General features: G+C 37.9%; 1 non-coding gene and 1 pseudogene across 1 annotated transcript; one reads left to right on the forward strand and one right to left on the reverse strand.

Annotated features, from left to right (window-relative positions):
- Nucleotides 1-12,806: 12,806 nt before the first annotated feature.
- On the forward strand, nucleotides 12,807-14,332 carry LOC132371298 (ATP synthase subunit alpha, mitochondrial-like; annotated as a pseudogene).
- Nucleotides 14,333-17,572: 3,240 nt separating this feature from the next.
- TRNAG-UCC (transfer RNA glycine (anticodon UCC)) lies at nucleotides 17,573-17,645 on the reverse strand. Its single transcript has one exon. It is a non-coding gene; the product is annotated as a tRNA-Gly (tRNA).
- Nucleotides 17,646-21,688: the final 4,043 nt, after the last annotated feature.

Consider the following 21,688-nt stretch of genomic DNA (forward strand, 5'->3'; position numbering starts at 1 on the left):
TCTTTCTCAAGATTGCTTTGGCTATTTGGGGTCTTTTGTGTCTCCATACAAATTTTAAGATTTTTTGTTCTAGTTCTGTGAAAAGTGCCATTGGTACTTTGATGGGGATTGTATTGAATCTGTTGATTGCCTTGGGTAGTATAGTCATTTTGACAATATTGATTCCTGCAATCAAAGAACATGGTATATACCTCTCCATCTGTTCGTATCATCTTTGATTTCTTTTATCAGCATCTTACAGTTTTCGGAGTACAGGTTGTTTGCCTCCTCAGGTAAGTTTATTCCTAGGTGTTTTATTCTTTTTGATATGATGGTAAATGGGTTGTTTCTTTAATTTTTCTTTCTGATCTTTCGTTGTTAGTGTATAGAAATGCAACCAATTTCTGTGTATTAACACATTATTGACCATGGGATTTTTGCAGAAACTAACACCTGTGGCTGGCGATTTGTAATGTAAGCGAATATTGAAACACCCACGTTTGAGTAAATATCAACAACTTTTTTTGCACTTAATGTATTTATTTGAAACTTCGTACATGTCATACTAAAGCGTTCTAATACTTCATTAGAGTGTAATAGGTAGTATAGCAGGCACCTCTGTTCAGGGGAACAGAACATCTATTACAAATATACTGTGTTTCACTGCACTTTCCCCTGGAAGAGCAGACTACACTTTCCGGCGGCATTTTTTGTTAGTCCTGTGGGTATTATTTCTTCTAGAATATGTTCTTTTATTTTACCTGATAGTCGACAAGGTGGATCTTCGTTGGGAGCTCTTTTAGAAACGCCGCAAGAAGGACCAGCTGCGGGACTACCACTACATTCACCAGACTGGTCAGTTACCCATTCTCTAGCTGCTGCTAACAAAATTTGCTTGTAAGTCATTTTGTTCTGTACATTAAGGCTACAATAAGTTTTAAACGGCTCTAGGCGTGCGTGCTTCAGTAGTTGCGGCACACGGGCTTAGTTGCTCTGCGGCATGTGGGATCTTCCTGGACCAGGGCTCGAACCCGTGTCCCCTACATTGGCATGTGGATTCTTAACCACTGCACCACCAGGGAATTCCTCCTTTTTCATTTCTAATTTTATTGATTTGAGTCCTCTCTCTCTTTTTCTTGATGAGTCTGGCTAAAGGTTTATGAATTTTGTTTATCTTTTGAAAGAACCGGCTGTTAGTTTCATTGATCTTTTCTATTGTTTTCTTCATCTCTATTTCATTTATTTCTGCTCTGATCTTTATGATTTCTTTCTTCTATTAACTTGGGTTTTGTTTGTTCTTCTTTCTCTAGTTGCTGTAGGTGTAAGGTTAGATTGTTTATTTGAGATTTTTCTCGTTTCCTGAGGGAAGATTGTATTGCTATAAACTTCCCTCTTAGAACTGCTTTTGCCGTGTCGCATAGGTTTTCGAGTGAATTAGAGTCTAATTCACTGATATAACCTGGGCATATACAGTTGTGTACACATATACATTATGTGTCTGGCACATAATAGGTGCCTGATAAATATTTGTTAATACAAGTTCCTCAGCCATTTTACACTTTTTGCTTTGTGCATCTATACCTTTATATTAAAAAAAGACATTCTTTTTGTACAACATATCATGAACTTATTTCCAAGTCAGTAAGTGTATAACTTTCATGGTTATTTCATGGTGTGAAATGAATATCACAGTTGATATACCTTTCACTCAATTATTGGGCACTTTGGTTGCATATAAAAGATTTAGACCTTGGTGTGGGACAAATCTAAAGCCTGACCTCTTTCCATTATTCCTTGTTGTCTAGATGCTAGAGGGTAACCTAATAAAGTGTGGTTAATATCCATTTGGGGGAGACAAAATAAAGTGTTGAAATATCTCTACTGGAAGAACAGAGAAAATCCAAAACTGGTGATCATCCTTAGGCTTTGTTTTATATCATGAGCAGCAGGCTAGAACCATTTTGCGAAGTAAGGAAAAGACTGAGGGTTAGAGAACGGGGAGGGGATTGGTTAGTAGTCAAACTTGTGCTTAATCAGATCAGGTTTGTTATTTTATAGCTTTTGGCTTAAAACGAATCAGTAATATTAGTGTGTATTTAGGTAGGGAAGTTAAGCCATAAAGATTTTTTTAAATTATTGTTTTTTTTTTTTATTTTATCAATGTTAGTATCTTTCAGACATCTTTCCTGAATGAGTTTAGGACCTCCAGTGAGTCCTTATTAGGTCAAGTGTAACTTCACGTTGCTTCTAAGTGTTGATTAGCATCATCATTCATTTAAATAAATCATTATTTTTCATTTAGCTTTCTCAGGTGCTTAATTCATCCACCCACCCACTCTTTCTTTACTGTCTCATACCGATTAGACATTAATAGTTAATACTGATTTTTTTCAGGCAAAGAAGTAAACTATGGTTCTGAGGATTGTTTTTAAGTGGGATGGTGATATGAGATATAATAAGAAAGCTTGAGGAGAGGAAACATTTTGAACCACTGGTGTTTGGGAATTTACCCATAACAGATTATGTTCAATTTTGAGGTAAATGTGTTTTTTGTTTGCTTGTTTGTTTTTCATCTTCATGAGTTTGAAAAGGAGGAAAAAATCCCCTGTTATTCTTTTCTTCAAATCTGAACTAGGAGTTTCAGGCCCTAAACCTTGAGTGGATGATTGAATCAGGAGAGGCCAGAAAGGGGCCCTCTGCCAGGTGAGAGGGGCCACTGGCCCCTGCCTCCTGAAAGAGACTCTACAGCTTGTATATTAAAACTGTTCAAAACCACAAAATGCTCTGGGAGGAAGGATTTAGAGCAGGAAGGATTTGGAGAATTTATTTTTAATAATATCCCTCATGTAATGAGATCATCACGGTAACAGTTATGGAGCGTTTACTAAGGGCTGTGCCCTGCACTGTGCTCATCTTGTACAATGTCTTGTTTTAATATGCAGAGCAGCTTTGTGAGGTAGGTTCTGTTACCCCCATTTTCACAGATCTTTTAAGCTGCACAGCAGAGATTCAGACCCAGAAGGGTTGGTCTACAGAGTCTGTGCTCTTGACCACTGTGCCTTACCAGCTGTTCTGCCAATCTGGGCTTAAGTAAGCTCAAGCATTCCCCTTCCCTCCCCTAATCTTGTCCCCGAGACTTACAGACTTCTCTGCTCTGATCCAAGAGAGATCTCCTCACTGTGTCCTCAACGGCCTGGGTCAGCAGAGCGCACAGAGTCTGCAAAGGCGTCACACAGTATGTGTTGGGCCCCCAGGCATTGGTGGTAACCCCACCCAGGCTGATGGCCCAGGATGGCTGGGTTTGGGGATGACGGGAGATGAACACATGCCATGGTATTTGGGAGCTTATGAACACGCCTGCCACGATAGCAGCTCTTACATCCTGTCTTGGAATAAAGGGAAGCCAGGAATCGGCTTAGTGCATATTCTCCAGGGTGAAGAGAATCTTCAGTTTCCTCATTAAGGCCATTTTTTTTGTATCCAGCATGGGATTCAGGGCACTATCAACTCACCTACGGCAGTTCTCCATCAATGTCAAGTCTAGTACTAAGATGTTATTTGCAAGGCTTAGGTTAGGGACTTTCTGGGGCCAAAATATTTCCACTTATTGGAGGCTAGACAGAGTGGGATTCAAGACCACATTCTTGGTCTATTATTTTGCCCTTTGTAATGTCTTTGGGTTTCACAGATGTATCATTTGATGACTTGTAAAGGAGCCTCAGATTGTCTTGATATTGACTTGATATGTCTGACCTAAGCGTTTCACAGAATATCTCTGAGTTTTCTAAAATACTGTCTGAGCCTAAAAAACCTCTAGCCATTTCTCCAAAGCTTCCCTGTTGATTTGAGAGCATTTTAAATTGCGGAAGCTCTGGGTCCATCTTTTTTCTTTCTCTGGAAGACTGCTGCCTACTGCACATGGTCCATGCACTGATAATCAGACTGGAATTGATCTCTCCATGGAGAAGCGAGGAAAAACTTGCATGGAAATCCTCTTTTTAGCATCTTCATTATTACTTGTCCTATATAATAAAAGGGCATCTCTTTCTTTGGTCTTCCCCTGAAGCTGATGTATTTAAAATTAGAATGAATGTAAAGAATGCTTGTTGTGAACTGTAAGAGTGCATTTTAGCTAAAAATGGCCTTCTCCTTTTAGCTTCCAGGCGAAGACACAGTTGGAGGAGAAAGGCAGGCAGAAGTAGAGGGTTGGAGGGTTGACATATTAATACAGTTTGTTTTCTTTTTCTCTGCTGGCTGCTGTCATTTTCTGCCTTGGAAGGTACCTAAGTGGTGCTTGGAAATAAACTCTCCCAGGCAAGGTGGTATGAATATTGATAGTTTTAATTAAAAATCACTTTCTGTCTCTTCACATGACTTAATTCTTCTTACCTTTTTTCCTAAATATCATGTGTTAAAAACAATATTGAGTTTAAATACAGTGCTAAGTAACCATGGTTAACAGCAGAAGACAGGTAGCTCTTTCTTTGATTAAAACAAGTGACTTCTAACAGAGCCTCAGCTGAGGGGCTTGGAGACTGCATAAGTGGTCACTCTGCCTTCTGTTTCTAGAAATAAATTTTTCCTAAGTCTAAAAAGGAAGCCAAGGCCACAGCTCTGAAAGGGGGAAGTTTTTCTTACTGTCGATTAGTGCTCAGTTAACTTTATCAGGGAAATAATGAGCTTGGGGAAGACTTAAGTTATACCTTCTACACCTTTCTTCAGAGAGTCTTCACTTCACATAACACTGATGCTAAGATGGGGAGAATTGGTTTCTTCACAACCCAGAAGGCTAGATGGAAAGTATTCTTTGCCTCTGCAAAACCAAGATAACTAGTATTTCTTGCTGATGATAAGGCATGAGGACTGGCTGCATAAAAGTAATGTCCCAATTCTAGGCACAGCTGGGACCCTTTGCCATCTTACAATGTCCTGTTGGAATTCCAAGCAGATGAAGCCGAGCCCAGAAATAGTCACAACTATGAAACAATGCTATTGTCAGGCTTTGGCTGCCCTATTTTATATCATGTAGTTCAGATTTGTTCTTTTCCATTTCCTTGCCTGGAATGCCTTTCCCTTACTCTCTTTGGTTTGAGTACGATTAGTTTTTCCAATGTGCTTTTCAAGTTTTACCTACTTAGTATTCCAAGTTTTCTGTTCCCAGCCTTAAGAGATCGCCCTTTTCTCTGGAATCCCATTTTGACTTGTCCCTGCTTCATGCATTTAGTCCCTCATTCACACTGTTCCCTCTGTCCGATTACGCTTCTCCCAGGTCTTTGCACGAGTGGCTTTTTCTGGAGAAATTCTTCAAGTCTGAACTGAATGCCACTTCTACAGAGAGACCTTCCCTCACTACCATTCTAAAGTAGGAGGCCTTTCTGTATATTCAGAGACCGTCAGGTTCCTAGCACCCAGCACAGTAACTAGCACATAGTAAATGTTTGTTGAATGAGTTAACAAATGAATTTATTTGTTATTTCAATTTAATGTGTAATGATTTTCAGCTTAAGAACAAAAACTTTGGGAATAAATTCAAACTATGAATTGGAAAGAATTGAAATCTTTAAAATACTGAGTCTTTCATTCCGCAAATATGGTAACTTTCAAAATTTATTAAGGTGTTCTTTAAAGTTTCTCAGTAAACTTTTGTAAGTTTCCTTGCAGAGGCTTTATATGTGTTTTGTTGTATTGGGTTGGCCAAAAGGTTCGTTCGGGTTTTTCCCTACGATGGTTCTAGTAGCGCTTAGTTGTCTTTAACTTCATTCGAAACAATTTTTTTAGATTGTATTGTGACGGCTGTCATATCAGCGTGCATTGAAAAGAAAAACATCAAAATTGGTGGATTTTTGTGTGGCCATTTTAATATTGAAGATGGAAGAAAAAACAACATTTTTGGCATATTATGCTTTATTATTTCGAGAAAAGGGAAAGCACAACTGAAATGCAAAAAAAGATTTGTGCAATGTGTGGAGAAGGTGCTGTGACTGATCAAACATGTCAAAAGTGGTTTGTGAAGTTTTGTGCTGGAGATTTCTCGCTGGACGATTCTCCACGGTCGGGTAGACCAGCTGAAGTTGATAGCGATCAAATTGAGACATTAATTGAGAACAATCAACATTATACCACGTGGGAGATAGCCGACATATTCAACATACCCAAATCAAGCGTTGAAAATCATTTGCACCAGCTTGGTTATGTTTATTGCTTTAACGTTTGGGTTCTATATAAGTTAAGCGAAAAAAACCTTCTTGACAGTACTTCCACATGCGATTCTCTACTTAAACGTAGGAAAAGTTCCGTTTTTAAAACAAATTGTGATGCATGATGAAAAGTGGATACCGTACAATAACGTGGAATGGAAGAGATCGTGGGGCAAGTGAAATGAACAACCAGCAACCACACCAAAGGCCGGCCTTCATCCAAAGAAGGTGATGTATATATGATGGGATTGGAAGGGTGTCCTCTACTATGAGCTCCTTCCAGAAAACCAAACAATTCCAGCAAGTGCTGCTCCCAATTAGACCAACTGAAAGTAGCACTCAACAAAAAGTTCCGGAATTAGTCAATAGAAAGCACATAATCTTCCATCTGGATAACGCAAGACCACATGTTTCTTTGATGACCAAGCAAAAGCTGTTACAGCTTGGCTGGGAAGTTCTGATTTATCCGCTCTGTTCACCAGACATTGCACCTTTGGATTTCCATTTATTTCAGTCTTTACAAAATTCTCATAATGGAAAAAATTTGAATTCCCTGGAAGGCTGTAAAAGGCACCTGGAACAGTTCTTTGCTCAAAAAGATTAAAAGTTTTGGGAAGATGGAATTATGAAGTTGCCTGAAAAATGGCAGAAGGTAGTGGAACAAAACGGTGAATGTGTTCAATAAAGTTCCTGGTGAAAATGAAAAATGTGTCTTTTATTTTACTTAAAAACCGAAGGAACTTTTTGGCCCACCCAATATTTATTACTAGATGTAATTTATAAATAGTATCTCTTTACATTTTGTTTTTATTACTTGCATATAGAAAAATAAAAGAACAAACACTTTGATAACTCCCAGAATTGAGACATAAACAGAAGAGATGCGATGCATGTCTGCTTATGTAAGGAACTAAGAAATTTTCTGGAAAGTAACTCATGCTAGTAGATGAAACCTGTGGGATGCCAGGGTATGTTTCAAGGGTAGTAGTACGAGTAAACAGGAAATGACTGCTATATTCTCTGTGGTCTTCTCCTAGTTTTTCTCTGGGGATCTTGAGAAAAATGTTTTTCTTTATCTTTAAACAGTGTTTAATGCACATCTGACTGTATTATGATAGATGGATATAATTTAAATAAGACATGATCAAACTTTTAATCCAGTTATTTCTATGCAAAAAAGTCATCATGTATTTTAATATAGAAAATAAATATGATTTTTGAAGTTGATTTTTTAAAATACTCTAGCTTTTTAAAGTTGAAGTTGAGAAAATTTGTTTCTTAACTTCCATTACTTTAATAGTATGACTTTTGGCAAATATGTGATTTCTGACTCAGTGCCTTCAACTCCAAAGCATTGATGATGCCTATCCTTTGTGACCCCATGGGGTTTTGGTACAATAAACAGAGTATATCTAAAACCCTTTGAGTTCTTAGGAAGGAAATATATAAAAGGAAATATATTTAAAAAATATATATATATATATTTTAAATAAATTTATTTATTTTATTTTTGGCTGCGTTGGGTCTTCATTGCTGCGCGTGGGCCTTCTCTAGTTGTGGCGAGCAGGCTTCTCATTGTGGTGGCTTCTCTTGTTGCGGAGCACGGGCTCTAGGCGTGCCGGCTTCAGTAGTTGTGGCTCTCAGGCTCAGTAGTTGTGGCTCACGGGCTCTAGAGCGCAGGCTCAGTAGTTGTGGCTCACAGGCTTAGTTGCTCCGCGGCATGTGGGATCTTCCCGGACCAGGGCTCGAACCCGTGTCCTCTGCATTGGCAGGCAGATTCCCAACCACTGTGCCACCAGGGCGCCACCAGTATATATAAAAGAAGTATAATGAAATTGTTCATCCCAAGTTCCTAGCACGAGGCCTTGCACAGACTTGGTTCAATACATATTTATTAATTTATCACGAGAAAAGGAGTCTGTGGAATTGCACTTAAAAAGCAATAGGAAGATATTTTACATTTCTACATTTCTTAGATTGTGTCACAATGCAGTCCACATCCAGGACTTAGAGTTTTCTGAAAAACTCTATTACATGGTACAGTGTTTCAAATGGCAGGTTATGATCCATTAGGGAGATAGGATATCAGTTTAATGGGTTATGACTAGCATTTTGAAGTAATGGAATAAAATGGAAATAAATATCAGATGGCATCATAAGTAATAACAGTATTTCCTGAAACTTTTGATTCATATATCTGTGTGTGTGTGTTTCCTGGGTCATGATGTAAAATATATTTCTTTGGTAGGTTCAGGTTAAAAAAAGTTTTGAAGGCCACTGATATAATTATACAGATTATAATTTACACAGAGCTGTTCTCATTTTGCTTGATTTAAGAAGACAAATAATTGGAACAGAATTCTAGTTTGCTGCTAGCAGCAAGGAAAATAACAGAATTCTAGTTTGCTGCTAGCAGCAAGGAAAATAACAGAATTCTATGCCAGAAAAGCTGTATAGGACTCCCCCCACTGCAACCCCGGTTGGGGAGGTAATTAGAAGAAACTAAAATACACCTGCTTTACTAATCAAGTCATGTTTTGGGAGGTCCTTGGTCAAATTTTTTTTTTTTTTTTTTTGGGCCATGCCGTGCAGCACGCGGGATCTTAGTTCCCTGACCGGGGATCGAACCCATGCCCCCTGCCGTGGAAGCATGGAGCCCTAACCACTGAACCGCCAGGGAATTTCCCGGTCAAATTTTTCTTTATAAGCTTACCTCCCCTCATACTGTGCAATTAATGATTTTCTCATTTCTTATAGGAAACAAATGGCACTGTCAAATTATGACTATCAACTAATGTTTTTAAGTCACACCAAGAACTCTGCATATCCTATCATGAAGACAAATTTTACATATTGCTTAAAAGGAATGAAAATTTATATTGTTCAAATTCCTGTAACAAGTCCCTCTCTTTCTTCAAATTATGCTTACTTGCTACTTAATATATCTACCTGAGGAAGGCTTCCTCACTGAACCTATTTCAAACGAGGCGACAGAGCTTTACATTTATTTTCAACATTTTACTATGAAAGTTCATCCATGCAGCAAGGTTGAAAGAATATGCCCACCATCTAGATTCTACCATTAATTCTTTTGTTATACTCTGCCACATCTATCCATTAAACCATCTGATTTTTTTATGCTCTTTGAAACAAATGACAGTTTTCAGCCACTTTTCCCTAAGTACTTTAACATGCACGTCATTAACTCAAGTTCAGTATTTAAAGTTTCTTCTCTAGATGTAAAGTTTATATACAATGAAATGCACACATTTTTAGCATATATTAGCTGAGTTTTGACAAATTCATTAGCCTGCTACCCAAACTTCTGTTAATATAGAGAACACTACCATCCCACCAAAAAGGCCCCTTATACTGTTCCTAGTCAAATCCTACCCCACCCCAAGGCAGTTTTTTCCACCATAAATTAATTTTGCCTATTCTAGAGTTTCATATAAATGGAACCATACAGTGTGTGCTCTTGTTTCTGGCTGCTTTCACTCATCATAATGTTTCTGATTTTCATTTATGTTGTTGCGTGTGTAATTTGTTTAATGCTGAGTAGTATTTCATTATATGAACGTAACACAGTTTGTATATTTTTTCTCCTATTGATAAACGTTTGGGCTCTTTCTAGTTTGGGGCTATTATGATAAAACTGCTGTGAACATTCTTTTTTTTTAAATATTTATTTATTTATTTGGCTGCGTTGGGTCTTAGTTGCTGCACGTGGGATTCATTGTTGCGGTGTGCCAGCTCAGTAGTTGCAGCACATGGGCTCTAGAGTGCACGGGCTCAGTAGCTGTGGCACGCGGGCTTAGCTGCCCCGCAGCGTGTGGGATCTTAGTTCCCTGACCAGGGATCGAACCCACGTCCCCTGCATTGGAAGACGGATTCTTAGCCACTGGACCACCAGGAATTCCCATGAACATTCTTACAGAAGTCTTTTTTGTGAACATAAATTTTCATTTCTTTTGGATAGATACCTAGGAGTGACATTACTGGGTCATATGGTAAGTGTGTTAAGAAATGCACTGTGTCTTCCAAAGTGGTTGTGCATTTGGCACTCTCACTGGCAGCAGAGTTTTGATTAGATGCCTCCACGTTTGCCCACGCTCAGGGAGGAAATAGCAGGGCCATAACACCTCACTCCTTTGAAACAGTTGCTCCATTGTGCCCACAGGACATAGCTGTAGATGGTGAGCAATCGCGTAACGTCGTGTGAGTGGAGGTCCCGAACTGTTCATGCACACAATGGAAAAAAGAAAGTTCTACCGGCAGAAGGATGAAAAAACATTGTCTCCAAGGCAGAGAATAAAGGGACTAATAGAAGGACCCTTGGACCAGTCTCTGTCTGTTGGTGTCCACAAACTTATCTCATTGCTAATTTAAAGAAAGTGAGGCCTAGCCCAGAGGAGAGAGTAACTCTGGCAATATTCTAAACCAAGTTGCTACCTATTTCCCTGGGAATAATTGTGTGTGTGTGTGTGTGTGTGTGTATATGTTTTCTTGTACTGTAGATTTACTGCACAACTCTCAGGTACCTGTAGAATGGGTTTTTAATTTCCATTCCATATTCCTGTCAGTTTGCATGTTTTTCTTTATTCTATTAATATGGTGAATTGCATTGATTGATTTTCAAATATTAAACCAACATTGCATTAAATGTAATGTGTTATTTCTTTTTTATGTTATTGGATTCAATTTGCTACTATTTTGTTTTAGGGGTTTTTAAATCAATAGATTTATGAGATTTATGAAAAAAATTGGTCTGTAATTTTCTGTCCTTGTAAGTCCTTCAGTTTTGGTATTGAGTTTATTCTGACATCATAAGACAAGTTGAAAAGTATTCTCTATAAGAGCATGTATAAGATTGATATTATTTCTTTGTTAATTTAGAAGTCACTAGTGAAGTGATATGGCCTGGAGATTTCTTTTGGGGAAGGTCTTTAATTATGGGTTCATTTTCTTTCATAGGTATAGGGTTATTTAGATTTATTTTTAATTTTTGTGTTAATTTTAGTAAGTTGGTTTTTCTCTATTTTTCTTGTCCATTTAAATTTTCAAGTGTATTGGCATAAAGCTGTTGGTAATATCTTATTGTCCTTTTTATATCTACTGCATGGTTTTTAATGATGTTGCCTTTCATTTATATTAGTTTTTGCTTTGCTCTTCAATTATTTCTTAGATAAAAGGTAGCATTTTATGCCCACTGTCTGTGACATGATTTATACATTTAAAAATATATTCTGGAGATCACTTCATAGCAGTAATCAAGAGTCTTTCTCATTTTTAAATGTTGCACAGGACTTCATTGTGTGGTTGTTCATGCCTCCAGTCCCCTTTTAATGAATGTTTGGTTTGTTTTCAGTCTTCTTACTATAACAAATAGTGCTGAAGGGAATACCTTTGTATGTATGTATTAAAACAGACTTGCTGGTTATGATCTCATTTATATGTGGAATCTCAAACAAAAACAAAAACCAAGTTCATAGATAGAACAGATTGGTGGTTGCTAGAGGCGGGAGTTGGAGGGTGGGCAGATGGGTAAAGGGAGTCGAAAGGTACAAATTTCCATTTATAAAATAAATAAGTCGTGGGGATGTAGTGTACAGCATGGCGAGTATAGTTAATAATACTGTATTGCATGTTTGAAAATCGCTAAGGGAGTAGTAAATCATCAAAGCTCATGTCACGAAAACAATTCCGTAACTATGTATGGTGATGTATGTTAACTGGACTTACTGTGGTGATCATTTCACAGAGTATACAAATATCGAATCATTATGTTATGTACCTAACATATAAAGTTGTATGTTATGTACCTAACATATGAAGTTGTATGTCAATTATACCTCAAAAAATTAATTAAAAAAATTTTTTGCTAGTGTTATCTTTGGGATAGATTTCTAGAAATGGGATTTCCTAAAAATGGGGGAGGGGCAATAACTATAGATTAAATTTAAGAGCTATAACAACCAAATACAGTAGATGATCCTTGATTGGATCCTGCTATGAAAAAGTGAGCTATAAATAACACTTTGAGGACGTGGGTAAATGGGAATGGGTGTGAGATGAAACTAGAGAGCTATTTTCATGTTGGGGAGGCAATACCATTGTATTTAGATCGGAGAATTTTTTTTTTCTTTTAGAAGTGTAAAGTATTTTGGCATAAAATGTCATAATGTGTGACACTTACTTTGAAACAGCTCAACCACAATAATAAAAAATGAAATAGATTGATAAATCAATAAAGCTAATATGACAGATGTTAACAATGGCTGAATCTTAGTGGATTTATAGGCATTCATTGTACTATTTTTTTCTACTTTTGTATGTTTGTAAATTTCATAATAAAAAGTAAAAAAATTAAAAAATTATACAAGCATGTATATTATGTTTCTAGTGAGTTATTCTTGCATTATTTTATCTTTACATGTGACTTTATCCATAATAAGGATTTTTTCCTTAACAACATATTTTGTCTGCTATTAATATAATTATCTCATAATCCTCTTACATAGTATCTCAAAATACTGGAATTTCTGGTGTAATTTCTTTTGGTTAATATTTGCTTGGAAGTTGGTCCAGAGGTTGCAGCTGCAGAGGAACCACCCAAGGAGAGCTGCAAAGATGCTGTCTGGACACGTGGTCTTGGGCTGTGGCTTGCACCCTCCCTTGGCAGGCCAGACTGGTCTTCAGAATGCTTTGGGATCATCCTTCGTTGCCACAGGGAACCTCCATGCCTCTTAACACTTGTCTTCAGAAGACTGGCACTGCTGAGGTATCCTCTGTTCTTGAAGAGCGTAATCTTGGAGCCAAAACCTCTGTTGACTGTGAAGAAACAGGGTGTGTCTCAAGTATTGGTGATAGTATTGGTTGAATACATGGGCTGAGGAATGTTCAAGCAGACGAAATGGTAGTGTTTTCTTCAGGCTTAAAGGGTATGTTTCAACTTGGGAACTGACAATGTTGGTCTTGTTGTGTTTGGACATGATAAACTAATTAAGGAAGGAGATATTGTGAAGAGGACGGGAGCCATTGTGAATGTTCTAGTTGGTGAGAAGCTACTGGGTTGTATAGTAGATGTCCTTGGTAATGTCATTGATGGCAAGGATCCAGTTGGTTCCAAGACCCATTGGTGAGTTGGCCTGAAAGCCCCTGGCATCATTTCTCCAATCTCTGTGCAGAAACCAGTGCAGACTGGCATTAATGCTGTGGATAGCTTGGTGCTGATTGGTTGTGGTCAGTACAGGCTGACGATTGGTGACTGACAGACTGGCAAAACATCAGTGATTGACAGAATTATTAACCAGAAACATTTCAGTGATGGATCTGATGGAAAGAAGAAGCTCTACTATATCTACACTGCTATTGGTCAGAAGAGATCCACTGTTGCCCAGTTGGTGAAGACACTTACAGATGTGGATGCCATGAAGAACACCAGTGTGGTTTCAGCCACTGCTGCTGACACTGCCCTCCATCAGCACCTGACTCCTTATTCTTGCTGTGCCGTGGGAGAGTATTTTAGGGATAATGGCAAACATGCTTTGATCATCTATGATGAATTATCCAAACAGGCTGGTGCCTCTGCTGATCTGCAGACCACTCAGCTACTCATGAGGCCCAGCCTGATGATGTGTTCTACTCACACTCTCATCTACAGGAGAGGGCAGACATAATGAACGATTCTTTTGGTGGTGGCTCCTTGACTTCTTACCAGAAACACAAGCTGGTGATGTGTCTGCTTACATTCCAACGAATATCGTTCCTATCCGTGATGGACAGATCTTCTTGGAAACAGAATTGTTCTACAAAGGTATCTGCCCTACCATTTACATTGGTTTTTCTGTGTCCTGTGTTAGATCTGCTGCCCACACCAGGTCTGTGAAGCAGGTGCAGGCACCATGAAGTTGAAATTGGCTCCTATGGTGAGGTTGCTGCGTTTGCCCAGTTCAGTTCTGACCTCCATGCTTCTACTCGACAACTCTTGAGTCATGGTGAGTATCTGAGTTGCTGAAGCAGGGACAGTATTCTATGGCTGTTGAAGAACTCGCAGCTCTTATGCTGGGGTAAGTGAGTATCTTGATAACTGGAGCTGTTTCTATTTTTGTGTGTGTGTTTTTGTTTTTGCTGAAGTATTTAGAAGCAAATCTTAGATGGCATGCTATTTAACCCAGCCACTTCATTATGCTTTGAAAGACAAAATTTTTTTTCCTTAGGTAACCGCAAATCCATTTTTACATCTAACAAAGGAAATAAAACATTTCTGAAGTTTTAATACAAACTATTAACATTTCTCCGATTGTCTCAAAAAATGCCTTTTTACAATTATTTTTTTCAGATCAGAGTCCAAACAAGGTCCACATCTTGAATTTGGTTCTTAGGGTCTCTAGGATCTCTTTTCATCTGGAGGAGTGCTCCTTTTCCCCTCCCTTATTCCATTTACTTCTTGAAGAAAGTGGGTCAGTAGTCCTGCTGTCTAGAAGTGAGATCTAAAGACTTGATTAAATTCTGTTTCAAGTTTTGACGAGACTAGCTGTAGGTGATGTTACAGACTTCATATTGTTTCATCACCTGGAGAACCACATAGTGTCAGATTGTCTCACGTTTTTAGTAATGCTTAATTCAGGTGGTGACAACCTAGTTCCTTCATTATGAAGTTTCCCAACAGTCTTTTAACTAATGATTTTAATATCTATTGATGACTATTGTCTGATTCATTTTGAAATAGGGGTTGCAAGATGGTGATTTTCTAATTTGATCATTACTTCTACATTTATTAGCTAGAAGTCTTCTGTATAGAAAAACTTTTCTGCATCCTTTAGGCTTATTTGGTTACCCTGAAATAGTGTTCATACCGAAAAGACAGGAGAGATCTTTAATTATTTCCTTTAAATTATCCAATTTCAGAGTAATGTGTTGGTTACCTAGCAACCTCCATGATGTCCAAAGAATCTCTCTCTCTGTCTTTTTCCTTTTTTGCATGTCACTACGAACTCATGGCTTTACACATTCAATGTATTTCTATCAGTTGTAGTTGTTTGATACTCACATTATTTTATTTTGGGCACATAGGGAAACATTTTGATGTTTTCTGTATTTATTTAATATGGCAATATTAGCTTTTGATAGCTTCCTTGCTTTCTATCATAATGTGATATCCCAAGCTCAATTGGTACATTTCCTGGAATTGACTGTTCAGAAATAACCCTGAGTCCTTTTAGTGTGTGAAGGTGTTTTGAGACCAGAGTATGAAATTCTTGTTGCTACTTGATTATCATTGCTTCTTGGCCTTTCAGTGGACAGTTAGAAAATAAGTACCTTTTAAAAAATAAAGTTACAAGTTTATACTGATATTTACAACCACAATTTAAAATTACAAGGTTTTTCAACTGACATTTTGATGCTGAACATTAGTCCTTAGCAGCTTTAACATAGTTTCTTAGTTGTATTATGTTAAAATATATACATGTTAATAATAATACAATTGTTACTATTAACAATAAGAATACTAAGTGACATTAGGTATTTTAAGATTTGTTTGCCCTTTTAATATTTTTGTCCTAGGAACGTATTGCACTAAAAACTGTGTAGTCAAAATATTTTGTTCTGAGATCAATTGGAATAATTCTTTTCTCTGTGTGATTTTGTTACCAAACTGATATACCATTAGGTTCATTTGTTTCAGTTTGTTTTCAACTTCTAGGCATTGGTTTTTATTTTCTTAAATTTAGTTTTGTGTTTTGTTTACTACCTCCTTCTTGAAACAGTTCTTTTAAAAATTTTTTTATTGAATTATAGTTGGATTTACAATGTTGTGTTAGTTTCAGGTGTACAACAAAGTGATTCAGTTATACATATATGTACATATATATATTCTTTTTAAGATTCTTTTCCATTATAGGTTGTTATAGGATATTGAGTATCGTTCCCTGTGCTATATTGAATATTACTATATTTGTATATAATAACATATATTGCTATACTGAAATACTTCCTTTACTTTTCTTCTGGGACATTACTTTTTCTTGCATTTTATTTTTATTTTTTTTTCTGTCTCACTTGGGGCTTCGATTAAGTCTCCTTTCCTGGTTCCTCCTCCTCTTCCTGCTCTTAACTTTGGAGTGTACCAGGACCTCTCCTCCATTTATATTCATTTCCTAGTGAATGCGTCTTGTCCCATGGTTTTAAATACCACCTATTTTCTGATCGCTCACAAATTTATATCTCTGCCTGGACTTCTTCCTTGAATTGCAGATCTAGATATACAACTTTTTATTCACTATTGGCACTTGAATGTCTAATAGGATGTCTAAACTTAGCATATCCAAAGATGAACCCTCAATTTCCATCCAGCTGTTCCTCTGGCAGTCTCCCCTGTTTCAGTAAATGGCAACTCTATCACATTGCTCAGGCCTAATACCTTGAAGTCATCTCTGATTCTTTTCTTACATATCCTGTACCCAGCTCACCAATATATCCTGTCAGCTTCTACCTTTGAAATATATTAAGAATCCAATCAATCCTCCATTTCTCACCAACTCCACTGTCATCACCCCCCACTAAGCTGCTGTAAATTCACCTGGATTATTGTAATGGCCTCATAACAGGTCTTCCTGTTTCCATCCATGCTTCTTTACAAGGTATTCTCTACTTGGCAGTCAGAGTGAGCTGTTAAAAGTCATTCCTTTGTTCAAAACTCTCCAGTACAGTCCTTCAAAATAATCTAGGTTTGGGGAAGGTGGATAGAGGTATAGATGGCCATGTATTGCTAATCGTTGAAACTGAGTGATGGCAACTTTAAATTCATTATATTGTTCTTTTATTTTCGTATATATTTGATACATAAAACAAAATCCAAACTCTTCAAAGGCTTTACAGTTGTCTATAACTGCACCAATATGGTAGCCACTAGCCACATGTGGTTACTGCGCACTTGAAATGTGCTAGTCTGAATGTAGATGTGCTGTGAGTATAAAATACACACTGGATTTTAAAGACTTCTTAAGAAAGAAAAAATGTAAAATACCTCATTAATATTTTGTTATATTGATTATGTATTGAAATCATATTTCGGATATGGTGCTTCAAATAAAATACAGTATTAAAATTAATTTCATTTCGGACTTCCCTGGTGGTCTAGTGGTTTGGACTTGGTGCTTTCACTGCTGTGGCCCTGGGTTCAATCCCTGGTCGAGGAAGATCCCACAAGCTGAGTGGCGTGGCAAAAAAAAAATTGTTTCTTTGTATTTTTAAAAATATGGCTGCTAGAAGATCTTTGTATGTGGCTCACATCATCTTTCCATTGGATCTGTGGCCATGCTTTCTCTCTGACCTCATCTCCTACGTTTTTTTCTCTCCTTTTTTTTTTGGCCACGCAGCTTGTGGGATTTTAGTTCCCCAACCAGGGATTGAACCTGGGCCCTCGGCAGTGGAAGCGCAGAGTCCTAACCACTGGACCACCAGGGAGGTCCCTTTTCCTCTCCTTAGCTCACACCACTCCAACCACACCGATCTCTCTGCTTAGAACAAGCAGAATACATTTCTGTCTCGGGACCTTTGCACTTGCTAACCTGTCTGCCTGGAGGTCCCTTTCTCAGTGCCCTGTGACTCACTCTCTTGTTTCCTTCAGAGATATTTACCTGATCTGTATAACACCTCGTCCCCTTCACTCTCTAATCCCCTTAATCTGCTTTCTTTTTCTTTGTAATACTTATCACTACTGACTTGTGTTTTGTTAATTTGTATTCCTGTATCATGAGCACCTAGCATAATGCTTATACAGCATAGGGCTTTTGGTAACAATTTGTGGAATGGATGTCTATAGATTGTGCAGGTAATTATGTTAAGTTCAATACTGACTTCATCTGCAGTAAGGTTCAGGTTTCCTAAATATATAAAGGATAAAAATTATTAGAGTAAAATCAACTTTAATTATAACTACATGAAATTCCCTGCGTGAGGAAACAGATGCTTTATAAAATGATATAAGATAGCTATTTTATTCCCTTCAAAGGAATTAAGGTAAAATAACCTTATACTAAATAATTTTTATATATTTGCATAATTAGTAAGATGGAGAGTTTAGAGATACTTAGGAGATATTCAAGAAAGTAAACAAAATACAGACCAAGACTTACTTAAGGGTCAGAAATGTTTTTTATCCAGTAGATAATATCCAGTTTCTCCAAGGAATTTTCCAAATTCTTTTATTAGTCTGGCATTTTTATTGTATTCATGGTAACCCAGTAAAGTGGGCTATGTCAAGGAGCTTAGAAATTTTTTTGAGTACACTGAAATTTTTCTTGTGTTAGTAAAACAAAACTTGGTCTGTTTATAAAATAACTTTTGAAGGCAGCCATTGTTTTTTATTTAAAATTAAAACTGTGAAGGAGGGAAAGGAACCAAAAAAAGGAAAAATGAGAAAGGAATATTTTTATTTTTATTTTTATTTTTTTTTATTTTTATTTTTTTTTTTAGCTACTTTATTTATTTATTTATTTAATTATTTATTTAGCTGTGCTGGGTCTTTGTTTCTGTGCGAGGGCCTTCTCCAGCTGCGGCAAGCGGGGGCCACTCTTCATCGCGGCGCGCGGGCCTCTCGCCATCGCGGCCCCTCCCGTTGCGGGGCACAGGCTCCAGACGCGCAGGCTCAGCAGCTGTGGCTCACGGGCCCAGTTGCTCCGTGGCATGTGGGATCTTCCCAGACCAGGGCTCGAACCCCTGTCCCCTGCATTAGCAGGCAGATTCTCAACCACTGCGCCACCAGGGAAGCCCAAGGAATATTTTTAATTTATTGTCTTCATTTTAAAATGTAAGATGACTAAATGTACCAATGAAATAATTTAAAAGCAAGGGTATCTTTTCCTTATCTGAATATACTTGCAAATTCTATTTTAATTTTAAACAGTCTTGGTCACAGCATCCCTTCAACTGTAACAGGAAAAATGAAATGACACGAACAAGGTATGTGACAACTTGAGCTGTGAAATTTCAATAGGCAAAACTGACGAATCAGGGCTAGCATTATATTCAAGACCTTTAACTAAGACGTTTGAAGTACATCCTCAGTGATTTTTTTGTTTTTGTTTTTTCCTCAGTGATATTTTGGAATATTATTTTGTACTTGTTTAACAAACATTTACTAACTGTATATTGTATGTCAACACTGTACCAACTACGCACGGTTACAAAACTATACTTTCACAGTGGCTATCCTTCACTGAGTGCTAATTAAATGTCAAGTAAGTTTACAGAGATTATTTTAGTTAATCCTCGCGAAAGAGGTAATTTTATTACTCTCAGTATTCCAATGAGGGAACAGAGGCTTTCCAGAGAGTTCTGTTTTCAAAAAGTTTACCATCTAGAGCGATGTGAGTAGCAGTAGATAGAATATAAAGTGCTAAATGCTACAAGAAAGGGTGCAGAGGAAGGGTTGCCTTTGGAGTTGGGAATGAGGAAGGCCTTCCAGAGAACAGGATAGTTGTTCTGAATTTGAAAGGTAGGGAGGAGTTTGCCTGGTGAAGAGTGGAGAATATTGCCAGCATATGCAAAGACATTGAACTCTGAAATGATTTGAGCATTAGTGAGAACTTTTCTATAAGCCTTTGATTTATTCATCATCTACCACACATTCTGTATTTCCATATTCAAACAAAGATCTGGCTTAGGCAATGAGGAATCATCTGATTGAGTTATTATCAAGGGCTGGAGTGCTGGCAGGGCTTGTTCGGATTAGCATATGTGTTAGAACTTCACGTCCTAGGCTTTGGCCTTAACTTGGCAGGTCTCCCGGGGGTAGATTCCACACTGAATAGCAGAATGGCTAAGAAAACAAATTCTTGTGCCAGACTGTCTGGGTTTAAATCTCAGCTCTGCCACTTCTTACCAGCGGATGTGACCTTGGATATGTTACCAAACATTTTTATGCCTTACTATCTTCATTTGGAAAATGAGAACAATAATGACAGAACCTACTTCATCATAGGATTGTTATGAGGATAAAAGAAGTTAATAGATACAAAGCTCTGAGAATAGTGCCTGGTACATAGGAAGCTCTGTATAAGTACTAAGTACTAGTATTACTTGAGACTAGTATTTAAACAAAATGCTACTTTGTTCATTTAGAGTGAACTTTGTTCCTTTCTCATGGTGCTAAGAGTCTCCTAGGTCCTACTTTTTTGGTATTAAGATGCCTGAGATGCTAAATTTTGAATCAGAAAGTTGTTTGCTGGGAATTGGCCTAGAATATTTGTCCTAGGCCCTAGTAAAGGCCAGTGAGATATCTCTCCACCATAACAGAAACATTCTCTGTTCGTTGGGTTACATCTCCCAGAATCATTATCTTACTTCTTTGTTACTATCTGCCCGGCCAGATATAGCTAGTGGGTTCAGAGTCGAATGGAGATAGAACTTGGAAAGAACCCCTGAAGTGCTAGTTGTTAAGCCAGGATCTTTTTGATAAGACACGCAGGGTGACCTATTTGAGGCTCTGCTGTCTACTCTACAGACCCCGTGGTGGAAAGTGGCTGGGGTTTCCCTAACTTGGAAGGACTTGGAGCAATTCCTGTAGTTCCTTGATTATTACAATGTCCCTGATAGACTAGAGACAGGGAAGGCTTTATTACAGAACTCTTTTTTTTTTTTTTTAAAGACTACAGGAAGTTAGTATCAATGCTTCACTTCTTTTTAAATTTATTTATTTATTTATTTATTTATGGCTGTGTTGGGTCTTCGTTTCTGTGCAAGGGCTTTCTCCAGTTGCGGCAAGCGGGGGCCACTCTTCATCGCGGTGCGCGGGCCTCTCACCATCGCGGCCTCTCTTGTTGCGGAGCACAGGCTCCAGACGCGCAGGCTCAGCAATTGTGGCTCACGGGCCCAGTTGCTCCGCGGCATGCGGAATCCTCCCAGACCAGGGCTCGAACCCGTGTCCCCTGCATCGGCAGGCAGATTCTCAACCACTGCTCCACCAGGGAAGCCCTATTACAGAACTCTTGATGCATTCTTTAGAACCCTCAGCTAAGTAGACTAGCTCAGGACTTTGCTTGGACTTTGTTTTCTATATATAATATCACGTCATCTGCAAACAGAGACAGTTTTACTTCTTCCTTTCTGATTTGGATCCTTATTATGTCTTTTTGTTGCCTAATTGCTCTGGCTAGTACTTCTAGTACTATGTTTAATAAAAGTGGCAAGAGTGGGAATGTTTGTTTTGCTCCTGGTCTTAGAGGAAAAACTTTGTTTCTTACCACTGAGTATGATGTTAGCTGTGAGCTTATCATATATGACCTTTCTTATGTTGAGTAACATTCTCTCTGTGCCTAGTTTGTTGACAGTTTTTATCATGAATGGATTTCAGATTTTGTCAAGTGCTTTTTCTGCATCTGTTGAGATGATCATACAATTTTTAACCTTCATTTTGTTATGTGGTGTATCATATTAATCTCCTTTGACAGTTGTTGCAGTTGTGTGCTTCTGGCCACATCTTGCCTGTTCTATATATCTATATATAA

This window comes from Balaenoptera ricei, chromosome 9 (genome assembly GCF_028023285.1).
Source record: "Balaenoptera ricei isolate mBalRic1 chromosome 9, mBalRic1.hap2, whole genome shotgun sequence".
In the NCBI taxonomy this organism is placed as follows: domain Eukaryota; kingdom Metazoa; phylum Chordata; class Mammalia; order Artiodactyla; family Balaenopteridae; genus Balaenoptera; species Balaenoptera ricei.